Genomic DNA, 13,903 nt, shown 5'->3' on the forward strand with positions numbered 1-13,903 from the left:
TTGGCACTTAGAAAATATTCGCCAAACTTGGCTTGACTTCCAGGAGAAGAGGCCGAATTTTCACTTTTGGTGGCCGACCTGGGGAACCAGCCGAGGCGGACACTTTAGGCTGGTTGAGTCGTTGGCACTTAGAAAATATTTGCCAAACTTGGCCAGACTTCCAGGAGAAGAGGCCGAATTTTCACTTTTGGTGGCCGACCTGGGGAACCAGCCGAGGCGGACACTTTAGGCTGGTTGAGTCGTTGGCACTTAGAAAATATTTGCCAAACTTGGCTTGACTTCCAGGAGAAGAGGCCGAATTTTCACTTTTCATGGCCGTTATGGGGAACCAGCCGAGGCGGACACTTTTCGGCTCAAGAGCCGTTGGCACTTAGAAAATATTTGCCAAACTTGGCTTGACTTCCAGGAGAAGAGGCCGAATTTTCACTTTTGGTGGCCGTTATGGGGAACCAGCCGAGGCGGACACTTTACGCTGGTTGAGTCGTTGGCACTTAGAAAATATTCGCCAAACTTGGCCAGACTTCCAGGAGAAGAGGCCGAATTTTCACTTTTGGTGGCCGACCTGGGGAACCAGCCGAGGCGGACACTTTACGGCTGTTGAGTCGTTGGCACTTAGAAAATATTTGCCAAACTTGGCTTGACTTCCAGGAGAAGAGGCCGAATTTTCACTTTTGGTGGCCGTTATGGGGAACCAGCCGAGGCGGACACTTTACGCTGGTCGAGTCGTTGGCACTTAGAAAATATTTGCCAAACTTGGCCAGACTTCCAGGAGAAGAGGCCGAATTTTCACTTTTGGTGGCCGACCTGGGGAACCAGCCGAGGCGGACACTTTACGCTGGTTGAGTCGTTGGCACTTAGAAAATATTCGCCAAACTTGGCCAGACTTCCAGGAGAAGAGGCCGAATTTTCACTTGTTCTGGCCGTTGTGGGGAACCAGCCGAGGCGGACACTTTACGCTGGTTGAGTCGTTGGCACTTAGAAAATATTCGCCAAACTTGGCCAGACTTCCAGGAGAAGAGGCCGAATTTTCACTTGTTCTGGCCGTTATGGGGAACCAGACGAGGCGGACACATCACCCCGCAAGTGCCGTTGGCACTTTGAAAATATTCGCCAAACTTGGCCAGACTTCCAGGAGAAGAGGCCGAATTTTCACTTGTTCTGGCCGTTATGGGGAACCAGACGAGGCGGACACATCACCCCGCAAGTGCCGTTGGCACTTTGAAAATATTCGCCAAACTTGGCCAGACTTCCAGGAGAAGAGGCCGAATTTTCACTTGTTCTGGCCGTTATGGGGAACCAGACGAGGCGGACACATCACCCCGCAAGTGCCGTTGGCACTTTGAAAATATTCGCCAAACTTGGCCGGACTTCCAGGAGAAGAGGCCGAATTTTCACTTGTTCTGGCCGACCTGGGGAACCAGACGAGGCGGACACATCACCCCGCAAGTGCCGTTGGCACTTTGAAAATATTCGCCAAACTTGGCCGGACTTCCAGGAGAAGAGGCCGAATTTTCACTTGTTCTGGCCGACCTGGGGAACCAGACGAGGCGGACACATCACCCCGCAAGTGCCGTTGGCACTTTGAAAATATTCGCCAAACTTGGCCGGACTTCCAGGAGAAGAGGCCGAATTTTCACTTTTTCTGGCCGACCTGGGGAACCAGACGAGGCGGACACATCACCCCGCAAGTGCCGTTGGCACTTTGAAAATATTCGAAACTTCCATCAAACACACATCGGCTTTTTCGCCGTCGCTGTCCGGCCTGGGCACCATCGTGGCTCGGACAGTTCGTGTGCCAGCTTCCGTTGGCACTTAGAACATTTTTCAAAATAAAAATAAACAGTCCTGCACATACGTGCCGACTATATTTTGCGAAAGGGGAGTAAACCGATGAGTACACTAACTAGGGGGACCAACAGACCGTAGTGGTCTCCCCTGGTACCTAAATGCATACCCCTGGTACCTCAGCGACTACCCCTGGTACCTAAATGCGTACCCCTGGTACCTCAGAGAGGCCGAATTTTCACATTCCGTGGCCGAACTAGGGAACCGGACGAGGCGGACACTTTTCCGGGAGAGACCCGATGGCACTTGGAAAATATTCGCTCAAGTTGGCAGGACTTCCAGAGCAAGAGGCCGAATTTTCACATTATGTGGCCGAACTAGGGAACCGGACGAGTCGGACACTTTTCCGGGAGAGACCCGATGGCACTTAGAAAATTTTCGCTCAAGTTGGCAGGACTTCCAGAGCAAGAGGCCGAATTTTCACATTATGTGGCCGAACTAGGGAACCGGACGAGTCGGACACTTTTCCGGGAGAGACCCGATGGCACTTAGAAAATATTCGCTCAAGTTGGCAGGACTTCCAGAGCGAGAGGCCGAATTTTCGCTCGTTCGGGCCGACTCGGGGAACCAGCCGAGTCGGACACTTTTCCGGGCAAGACCCGATGGCACTTAGAAAATATTCGCTCAAGTTGGCAGGACTTCCAGAGCGAGAGGCCGAATTTTCACATTCCGTGGCCGACTCGGGGAACCAGCCGAGTCGGACACTTTTCCGGGCAAGACCCGATGGCACTTAGAAAATATTCGCTCAAGTTGGCAGGACTTCCAGAGCAAGAGGCCGAATTTTCGCTCGTTCGGGCCGACTCGGGGAACCAGACGAGTCGGACACTTTTCCGGGCAAGACCCGATGGCACTTAGAAAATATTCGCTCAAGTTGGCAGGACTTCCAGAGCAAGAGGCCGAATTTTCACATTATGTGGCCGAACTAGGGAACCAGCCGAGTCGGACACTTTTCCGGGCAAGACCCGATGGCACTTAGAAAATATTCGCTCAAGTTGGCAGGACTTCCAGAGCAAGAGGCCGAATTTTCGCTCGTTCGGGCCGACTCGGGGAACCAGCCGAGTCGGACACTTTTCCGGGCAAGACCCGATGGCACTTAGAAAATATTCGCTCAAGTTGGCAGGACTTCCAGAGCAAGAGGCCGAATTTTCACATTCCGTGGCCGACTCGGGGAACCAGCCGAGTCGGACACTTTTCCGGGCAAGACCCGATGGCACTTAGAAAATATTCGCTCAAGTTGGCAGGACTTCCAGAGCAAGAGGCCGAATTTTCGCTCGTTCGGGCCGACTCGGGGAACCAGACGAGTCGGACACTTTTCCGGGCAAGACCCGATGGCACTTAGAAAATATTCGCTCAAGTTGGCAGGACTTCCAGAGCAAGAGGCCGAATTTTCACATTATGTGGCCGAACTAGGGAACCAGCCGAGTCGGACACTTTTCCGGGCAAGACCCGATGGCACTTAGAAAATATTCGCTCAAGTTGGCAGGACTTCCAGAGCAAGAGGCCGAATTTTCGCTCGTTCGGGCCGACTCGGGGAACCAGCCGAGTCGGACACTTTTCCGGGCAAGACCCGATGGCACTTAGAAAATATTCGCTCAAGTTGGCAGGACTTCCAGAGCAAGAGGCCGAATTTTCACATTCCGTGGCCGACTCGGGGAACCAGCCGAGTCGGACACTTTTCCGGGCAAGACCCGATGGCACTTAGAAAATATTCGCTCAAGTTGGCAGGACTTCCAGAGCAAGAGGCCGAATTTTCGCTCGTTCGGGCCGACTCGGGGAACCAGCCGAGTCGGACACTTTTCCGGGCAAGACCCGATGGCACTTAGAAAATATTCGCTCAAGTTGGCAGGACTTCCAGAGCAAGAGGCCGAATTTTCGCTCGTTCGGGCCGACTCGGGGAACCAGCCGAGTCGGACACTTTTCCGGGCAAGACCCGATGGCACTTAGAAAATATTCGCTCAAGTTGGCAGGACTTCCAGAGCAAGAGGCCGAATTTTCACATTATGTGGCCGAACTAGGGAACCAGCCGAGTCGGACACTTTTCCGGGCAAGACCCGATGGCACTTAGAAAATATTCGCTCAAATTGGCAGGACTTCCAGAGCAAGAGGCCGAATTTTCACTCGTTCGGGCCGACTCGGGGAACCAGCCGAGTCGGACACGTTACGGCCGAACACCCGTTGGCACTTAGAAAATATTCGCCAAAGTCGGCCGGACTTCCAGGCGAAGAGGCTGAATTTTCGCTCGTTCGGGCCGACTCGGGGAACCAGCCGAGTCGGACACATTACGGCCGAAAACCCGTTGGCACTTAGAAAATATTCGCCAAAGTCGGCCGGACTTCCAGGCGAAGAGCCTGAATTTTCACTTTTTCTGACCGACTCGGGGAACCAGCCGAGTCGGACACATTACGGTGTAACACCCGTTGGCACTTAGAAAATATTCGCCAAAGTTCGTTGGACCTCCAGGCGAAGAGGCCGAATTTTCGCTCGTTCGGGCCGACTCGGGGAACCAGCCGAGTCGGACACATTACGGCCGAACACCCGTTGGCACTTAGAAAATATTCGCCAAAGTTCGTCGGACTTCCAGGCGAAGAGGCCGAATTTTCGCTCGTTCGGGCCGACTCGGGGAACCAGCCGAGTCGGACACATTTCGGCGCAACACCCGTTGGCACTTAGAAAATATTCGCCCAAGTCGGCCGGACTTCCAGGCGAAGAGGCCGAATTTTCACTTTTTCTGGCCGACCGGAGGAACCAGCCGCGTCGGACACATTACGGTGTAACACCCGTTGGCACTTAGAAAATATTCGCCAAAGTTCGTCGGACCTCCAGAGCGAGAGGCCGAATTTTCACTTTTTCTGGCCGGCCGGAGAACCAGCCGAGGCGGACACATCACGCCGCTTTTGCCGTTGGCATATTCGAAACTTCCAGAATGGGCTTTTTCGCCGTCGCTGTCCGGCCTGGGCACCATCGTGGCTCGGACACGTCGTGTGCCAGCGTCCGCTGGCACTTAGAAAATTTTTCAAAATAAAAATAAACAGTCCTGCACATACGTGCCCACTATATTTTGCGAAAGGGGAGTAAACCGTCGATGAGTACGCTGACTAGTGGGACCAACCATCGCGCTCTGGCGCACCTGAAGACCAAAGTTGGTACTGCACCCTACCCCTGGTACCCAAACGGGGTAGAGGCCGATTTTTCGCATTTGGCGGCCGACCTAGGGAACCAGAAGAGGCGGACACTTTTCCGAGCAAGTGCCGATGGCACTTCCAGAGCGAGAGGCCGAATAATCGTAATTTGTGGCCGACTTGGGAACCAGCGAAGGCGGATAGGAAGTCAAGCGCGTCCCGCCGGCTGGTCCGCGGGCCAATTGCGGTCCCGCGAGTTAGCGATCGCGGTCCGGAATTCTAGCCGACTTGGGAACCAGCGAAGGCGGATAGGAAGTGGATTGGGTCCCGCCGGCTGGTCCGCGGGCCAATTGCGGTCCCGCGAGTTAGCGATTGCGGTCCGGAATTCTAGCCGACTTGGGAACCAGCGAAGGCGGATAGGAAGTCAAGTGGGTCCCGCCGGCTGGTCCGCGGGCCAATTGCGGTCCCGCGAGTTAGCGATCGCGGTCCGGAATTCTAGCCGACTTGGGAACCAGCGAAGGCGGATAGGAAGTCAAGCGGGTCCCGCCGGCTGGTCCGCGGGCCAATTGCGGTCCCGCGAGTTAGCGATCGCGGTCCGGAATTCTAGCCGGCCGGGGACCACCGCGAGGCGGATGGGTCTTCACCGAGGTCCCGCCGGCTGGTCCGCGGGCCATTTAGGGTCCCGCGAGTTACCGATCGCGGTCCGGAATTCTACCCGGCCAGGGACCACCGCGAGGCGGATGGGTGGTCACCGAGGTACCGCCGGCTGGTCCGCGGGCCATTTAGGGTCCCGCGAGTTAGCGATCGCGGTCCGGAATTCTAGCCGGCCAGGGACCACCGCGAGGCGGATGGGTGGTCACCGAGGTCCCGCCGGCTGGTCCGCGGGCCATTTAGGGTCCCGAGAGTTAGCGATCGCGGTCCGGAATTCTAGCCGGCCGGGGACCACCGCGAGGCGGATGGGTCTTCACCGAGGTCCCGCCGGCTGGTCCGCGGGCCATTTAGGGTCCCGCGAGTTAGCGATCGCGGTCCGGAATTCTACCCGGCCAGGGACCACCGCGAGGCGGATGGGTCTTCACCGAGGTCCCGCCGGCTGGTCCGCGGGCCATTTAGGGTCCCGCGAGTTACCGATCGCGGTCCGGAATTCTAGCCGGCCGGGGACCACCGCGAGGCGGATGGGTCTTCACCGAGGTCCCGCCGGCTGGTCCGCGGGCCATTTAGGGTCCCGCGAGTTACCGATCGCGGTCCGGAATTCTAGCCGGCCGGGGACCACCGCGAGGCGGATGGGTCTTCACCGAGGTCCCGCCGGCTGGTCCGCGGGCCATTTAGGGTCCCGCGAGTTACCGATCGCGGTCCGGAATTCTACCCGGCCGGGGACCACCGCGAGGCGGATGGGTCTTCACCGAGGTCCCGCCGGCTGGTCCGCGGGCCATTTAGGGTCCCGCGAGTTACCGATCGCGGTCCGGAATTCTAGCCGGCCGGGGACCACCGCGAGGCGGATGGGTCTTCACCGAGGTCCCGCCGGCTGGTCCGCGGGCCATTTAGGGTCCCGCGAGTTACCGATCGCGGTCCGGAATTCTAGCCGGCCGGGAACCACCGCGAGGCGGATGGGTGCTCACCGAGGTCCCGCCGGCTGGTCCGCGGGCCATTTAGGGTCCCGCGAGGTACCGATCGCGGTCCGGAATTCTACCCGGCCGGGGACCACCGCGAGGCGGATGGGTGGTCACCGAGGTCCCGCCGGCTGGTCCGCGGGCCATTTAGGGTCCCGCGAGTTAGCGATCGCGGTCCGGAATTCTAGCCGGCCGGGAACCACCGCGAGGCGGATGGGTGCTCACCGAGGTCCCGCCGGCTGGTCCGCGGGCCATTTAGGGTCCCGCGAGGTACCGATCGCGGTCCGGAATTCTAGCCGGCCGGGGACCACCGCGAGGCGGATGGGTCTTCAATGAGGTCCCGCCGGCTGGTCCGCGGGCCATTTAGGGTCCCGCGAGTTAGCGATCGCGGTCCGGAATTCTAGCCGGCCGGGAACCACCGCGAGGCGGATGGGTGCTCACCGAGGTCCCGCCGGCTGGTCCGCGGGACATTTAGGGTCCCGCGAGGTACCGATCGCGGTCCGGAATTCTACCCGGCCGGGGACCACCGCGAGGCGGATGGGTGGTCACCGAGGTCCCGCCGGCTGGTCCGCGGGCCATTTAGGGTCCCGCGAGTTAGCGATCACGGTCCGGAATTCTAGCCGGCCGGGAACCACCGCGAGGCGGATGGGTGCTCACCGAGGTCCCGCCGGCTGGTCCGCGGGCCATTTAGGGTCCCGCGAGGTACCGATCGCGGTCCGGAATTCTACCCGGCCGGGGACCACCGCGAGGCGGATGGGTGGTCACCGAGGTCCCGCCGGCTGGTCCGCGGGCCATTTAGGGTCCCGCGAGTTAGCGATCGCGGTCCGGAATTCTAGCCGGCCCGGAGCCACCCAGAGGCCGTGCACACGCGCCGGGTGGCCGGAAATACCTCCAGCCGAGCGGACATGCACTTTGTAAGCACCTTGGACGAGATGGCTGAGCCTTACTCGACTTCCAGCACCCCGGCGTTCTCCACGGCCCGCTGTGCTTCCAGAAGACCTCCAGCCGGTCCTCATGGTGCTTTACTCCTCACTCTCTAAGCCGGCCCAGGCTTCCACCACCCCGGCTAAGCGTTCTCCACGGCCCGCTGTGCTTCCAGAAGACCTCCAGACGGTCCTCATGGTGCTTTACTCCTCACTCTTTAAGCCGAACGAGGCTTCCAGCACCCCGGCTAAGCATTTTACGCGGCCCGCCGAGCCTCCACAGCACTTCCAGCCGGTTCCACGGCTGCTTTCCTCCTCACTGTTTAAGCCGAACGAGGCTTCCAGAGCCCCGGCTAAGCGTTTTGCGCGGCCCGCTGAGCTTCCAGAGCACCTCCAGCCGGTTCCCCGGCTGCTTTCCTCCTCACTTTCTAAGCCGCCCGAGGCTTCCAGAGCCCCGGCTAAGCGTTCTCCACGTCCCGTTGATCTCCCCGGAGGTCGTAACGGGGAATTACCTCCCTCCAGCGGACACGGCGGGTAAATACGCCACCTCTCGCACTTAGCGCACACACCCGTTGCTGCGCGTCCGGTGGCACTTTGAGCGGCCAAACGGCGGGAGTAACAGTCACTCTCTTAAGTTAGGCTCATTTGACATTTTCTTGAACGGTTCGTGGATAAATATGTGATATATACTACATATGATCGCATTTATAGTCAAATCATATTGAAATATTCTCCGGGTGCTTTCCACCTCACTTCCTAAGCCGAACGAGGCTTCCAGAGCCCCGGCTAAGCGTTTTACGCGGCCCGCTGAACTTCCACAGCACCTCCAGCCGGTTCCCCGAGTGCTTTCCTCCTCACTTTATAAGCCGAACGAGGCTTCCAGAGCCCCGGCTAAGCGTTTTACGCGGCCCGCTGAACTTCCAGAGCACCTCCAGCCGCTTCTCCGGGTGCTTTTCTCCTCACTTTCTAAGCCGCCCGAGGCTTCCAGAGCCCCGGCTAAGCGTTCTCCGCGTCCCGCTGATCTTCCCGGAGCTTGTAACGGGGAAATACCTCCCTCTAGCGGACACGGCGGGTAAATACGCCACCTCTCGCACTTAGCGCACACTCGCGTTGCTGCGCGTCCGGTGGCACTCTGAGCGGCCAAACGGCGGGAGTAACAGTCACTCTCTTAAGGTAGGCTCACTTGAGATTTTTTTAACCGCCCGCGGAGGCGACCGGGACCACCGGGACAGCCGGGAGGCCGTGCGCGCGGGCCAAGTGGCCGAAAATAGCTCCAGGCCGACCGGATCGGCTAGTTGTAAGCACCGCGGATGAGATCGCGGAGCATTATTCGACTTCCAGCGGCCGGTGCGCTTACGCACGCCGCCCGGAACCTCCGGGAGGCCGTGCGCATGCGCAAGTGGCCGAAAATAGCTCCAGCCCAGCGGATCTGCACTTTACAAGCTCCGCGGATGAGATCGCGGAGCTTTATCCGACTTCCAGCGGCCGGTGCGCTCGCGCACTCCACCCGGCACCTCCGGGAGGCCGTGCGCATGCGCAAGTGGCCGAAAATAGCTCCAGCCCAGCGGATCTGCACTTTACAAGCTCCGCGGATGAGATCGCGGAGCTTTATCCGACTTCCAGCGGCCGGTGCGCTCGCGCACTCCACCCGGCACCTCCGGGAGGCCGTGCGCGCGCGCCAAGTGGCCCAAAATAGCTCCAGCCCAGCGGATCTGCACTTTACAAGCACCGCGGATGAGATCGCGGAGCTTTGTTCGACTTCCAGCGGCCGGCGCGCCCGACGAGCGGACCAGGTGACGGTCCAGCTCCACCCGGTACCTCGCACGGCCCGCTTCTCCCCCCCCCGCGCGGACTTCCGAGCGCTCGGGGAGACGTTCGGAAGCCGCCGGTGACGTTGGAGCGGGGAAATACCTCCCTCCAGCGGACACGGCGAGTAAATACACCTTCGGCCAAACGGCGGGAGTAACTATGACTCTCTTAAGGTAGCGGCACTCGACATCTTTTTAGCGGTTCGTGGACGACCCGGCCGGTTCTCGGGGGTGCTTTTTCTCCTAACTCTCGACGCCCGAGGAGGCTTCCAGAGCCCCGGCTAAGCGTTTTACGCGGCCCGCTGAACTTCCAAAGCACCTCCAGCCGGTTCCCCGGCTGCTTTCCTCCTCACTTTCTAAGCCGCCCGAGGCTTCCAGAGCCCCGGCTAAGCGTTTTACGCGGCCCGCTGAGCTTCCACAGCACCTCCAGCCGGTTCTCATGAGGCTTTCCTCCTAACTCTTGACGCCCGAGGAGGCTTCCAGAGCCTCGGATAAGCGTTTTACGCGGCCCGCTGAGCTTCCACAGCACCTCCAGCCGGTTCTCATGATGCATTCCTCCTCACTCTTTAAGCCGAACGAGGCTTCCAGAGCCTCGGCTAAGCGTTTTACGCGGCCCGCTGGACTTCCACAGCACCCCCAGCCGGTTCTTATGATGCTTTCCTCCTAACTCTTGACGCCCGAGGAGGCTTCCAGCACCCCGGCTAAGCGTTTTACGCGGCCCGCCGAGCTTCCACAGCACCTCCAGCCGGTTCTCATGAGGCTTTCCTCCTAACTCTTGACGCCCGAGGAGGCTTCCAGAGCCTCGGCTAAGCGTTTTACGCAGCCCACTGAGCTTCCACAGCACCTCCAGCCGGTTCCCCCAGTACTTTCCTCCTCACTCTTTAAGCCGAACGAGGCTTCCAGAGCCCCGGCTAAGCGTTTTACGCGGCCCGCTGGACTTCCAGAGCACCCCCAGCCGGCCCTCACAATGCTTTCCTCCTAACTCTTGACGCCCGAGGAGGCTTCCAGAGCCCCGGCTAAACGTTTTACGCGGTCCGCTGAACTTCCAGAGCACCTCCAGCCGGTTCCCCGGCTGCTTTCCTCCTCGCTTTATAAGCCGAACGAGGCTTCCAGAGCCCCGGCTAAGCGTTTTACGCGGCCCGCTGAGCTTCCGGAGCACTTCCAGCCGGTTCCCCGGGTGCTTTCCTCCTCACTGTTTAAGCCGAACGAGGCTTCCAGAGCCCCGGCTAAGCGTTTTACGCGGGCCGCTGAGCTTCCAGAGCACCTCCAGCCGGTTCCCCGAGTGCTTTCCACCTCACTTTCTAAGCCGAACGAGGCTCCCAGCACCCCGGCTAAGCGTTCTCCGCGTCCCGCTGATCTTCCCGGAGCTTGTAACGGGGAAATACCTCCCTCTAGCGGACACGGCGGGTAAATACGCCACCTCTCGCACTTAGCGCACACACCCGTTGCTGCGCGTCCGGTGGCACTTTGAGCGGCCAAACGGCGGGAGTAACTGTCACTCTCTTAAGGTAGGCCCACTTGAGATTTTTTTAACCGTCCGCGGAGGCGACCGGGACCACCGGGACAGCCGGGAGGCCGTGCGCGCGGGCCAAGTGGCCGAAAATAGCTCCAGGCCGACCGGATCGGCTAGTTGTAAGCACCGCGGATGAGATCGCGGAGCATTATTCGACTTCCAGCGGCCGGTGCGCTCGCGCACTCCACCCGGCACGCCGCCCGGAACCTCCGGGAGGCCGTGCGCGCGCGCCAAGTGGCCCAAAATAGCTCCAGCCCAGCGGATCGGCTGTTTACAAGCACCGCGGATGAGATCGCGGAGCATTATTCGACTTCCAGCGGCCCGTGCGCTTACGCACGCCGCCCGGAACCTCCGGGAGGCCGTGCGCATGCGCAAGTGGCCGAAAATAGCTCCTAGCCGACCGGATCTGCACTTTACAAGCACCGCGGATGAGATCGCGGAGCTTTATCCGACTTCCAGCGGCCGGTGCGCTCGCGCACTCCACCCGGCACCTCCGGGAGGCCGTGCGCATGCGCCAAGTGGCCGAAAATAGCTCCAGGCCGACCGGATCTGCACTTTACAAGCTCCGCGGATGAGATCGCGGAACTTCATCCGACTTCCAGCGGCCGGTGCGCTCGCGCACTCCACCCGGCACCTCCGGGAGGCCGTGCGCGCGCGCCAAGTGGCCCAAAATAGCTCCAGCCCAGCGGATCTGCACTCCGCGGATGAGATCGCGGAGCTTTTTTCGACTTCCAGCGGCCGGCGCGCACGACGAGCGGACCCGGTGACGGTCCAGCTCCACCCGGTACCTCGCACGGCCCGCTTCTCCCCCCCGCGCGGACTTCCGAGCGCTCGGGGAGACGTTCGGAAGCCGCCGGTGCCGTTGGAGCGGGGAATACCTCCCTCCAGCGGACACGGCGAGTAAATACACCTTCGGCCAAACGGCGGGAGTAACTATGACTCTCTTAAGGTAGCGGCACTCGACATCTTTTTCACGGTTCGTGGAGGACCCGGCCGGTTCTCGGGGGTGCTTTTTCTACTAACCCTTGACCCCCGAGGAGACTTCCAGCACCCCGGCTAAGCGTTTTACGCGGCCCGCTGAGCTTCCACCGCACCTCCAGCCGGTTCCCATGAGGCTTTCCTCCTAACTCTTGACGCCCGAGGAGGCTTCCAGAGCCTCGGCTAAGCGTTTTACGCGGCCCGCTGAGCTTCCACCGCACCTCCAGCCGGTTCTCATGATGCTTTCCTCCTAACTCTTGACGCCCGAGGAGGCTTCCAGAGCCCCGGCTAAGCGTTTTACGCGGCCCGCTGAGCTTCCACCGCACCTCCAGCCGGTTCCCCGGGTGCATTCCTCCTCACTTTCTAAGCCGAACGAGGCTTCCAGCGCCCCGGCTAAGCGTTTTACGCGGCCCGCCGAGCTTCCACAGCACCTCCAGCCGGTTCTCATGATGCATTCCTCCTCACATTCTAAGCCGAACGAGGCTTCCAGAGCCCCGGCTAAGCGTTTTACGCGGCCCGCTGGACTTCCAGAGCACCTCCAGCCGGTTCCCCGGGTGCTCCCATCCTCACTGTTTAAGCCGAACGAGGCTTCCAGAGCCCCGGCTAAGCGTTTTACGCGGCCCGCTGGACTTCCAGAGCACCTCCAGCCGGTTCTCCGGGTGCTCCCATCCTCACTGTTTAAGCCGAACGAGGCTTCCAGAGCCCCGGCTAAGCGTTTTACGCGGCCCGCTGGACTTCCAGAGCACCTCCAGCCGGTTCTCCGGGTGCTCCCATCCTCACTGTTTAAGCCGAACGAGGCTTCCAGAGCCCCGGCTAAGCGTTTTACGCGGCCCGCTGAACTTCCCCAGCACCCCCAGCCGGTTCCCCGAGTGCTTTCCTCCTCACTCTTGACGCCCGAGGAGACTTCCAGCACCCCGGCTAAGCGTTTTACGCGGCCCGCTGAGCTTCCGGAGCACCTCCAGCCGGTTCTCATGGGGCTTTCCTCCTAACTCTTGACCCCCGAGGAGGCTTCCAGAGCCCCGGCTAAGCGTTTTACGCGGCCCGCCGAGCTTCCAAAGCACCTCCAGCCGGTTCTCATGATGCATTCCTCCTCACTCTTTAAGCCGAACGAGGCTTCCAGAGCCCCGGCTAAGCGTTTTACGCGGCCCGCTGAACTTCCCCAGCACCCCCAGCCGGTTCCCCGAGTGCTTTCCTCCTCACTTTATAAGCCGAACGAGGCTTCCAGCGCCCCGGCTAAGCGTTCTCCGCGTCCCGGTGATCTTCCCGGAGGTCGTAACGGGGAAATACCTCCCTCCAGCGGACACGGAGAGAAATTACACCGCCTCTCGCACAGAGGCGGGTAAACGGCGGGAGTAACTATGACTCTCTTAAGGTAGCCTGACTTGACATCTCTTTAACGGTTCGTGGATAAATACATGATATATACTACATATGATCGCATTTAAAGCCAAATAATACAAAATGAGCATTCGGTTATAAACACTGTATTCATCATGTTTATAGGCGATGTTAATATTTATATGTTTAATGTTTATAGGTGATGTTAATATTTATATATTTAATGTTTATAGGGGATGTTAATATTTATATATTTATTTTGTACATCATGTTATAGTTATACGACACTCGCTATTGGATCATGATGTGATCGTATCGGCGGGAGTCGGCCCGGGCTCCGGGTGAAGAGGCCGAATTCTCGCCACTCGCGGACCGACCGGGGAACCAGCAGAGGCGGACGCATCGCGGCGCGAGAGCCCTTGGCACTTAGAAAAAATTTGGCAAAAGTTGCTCCGTGCTCCAGGTGAAGAGGCCGAATTCTCGCCACTCGCGGCCGACCGGGGAACCAGCAGAGGCGGACGCATCGCGGCGCGAGAGCCCTTGGCACTTAGAAAAAAATTGGCAAAAGTCGCTCCGGGTGAAGAGGCCGAATTCTCGCCACTCGCGGCCGACCGGGGAACCAGCAGAGGCGGACGCATCGCGGCGCAAGAGCCCTTGGCACTTAGAAAAAAATTGGCAAAAGTCGCTCCGCGCTCCAGGTGAAGAGGCCGAATTCTCGCCACTCGTGGCCGACCAGGGAACCAGCAGAGGCGGACGCATCGCGGCGCGAGAG

Source organism: Syngnathus floridae, unplaced genomic scaffold, assembly GCF_059516105.1.
Source record: "Syngnathus floridae isolate MCC-2025c unplaced genomic scaffold, RoL_Sflo_1.0 HiC_scaffold_112, whole genome shotgun sequence".
Lineage (NCBI taxonomy): Eukaryota > Metazoa > Chordata > Actinopteri > Syngnathiformes > Syngnathidae > Syngnathus > Syngnathus floridae.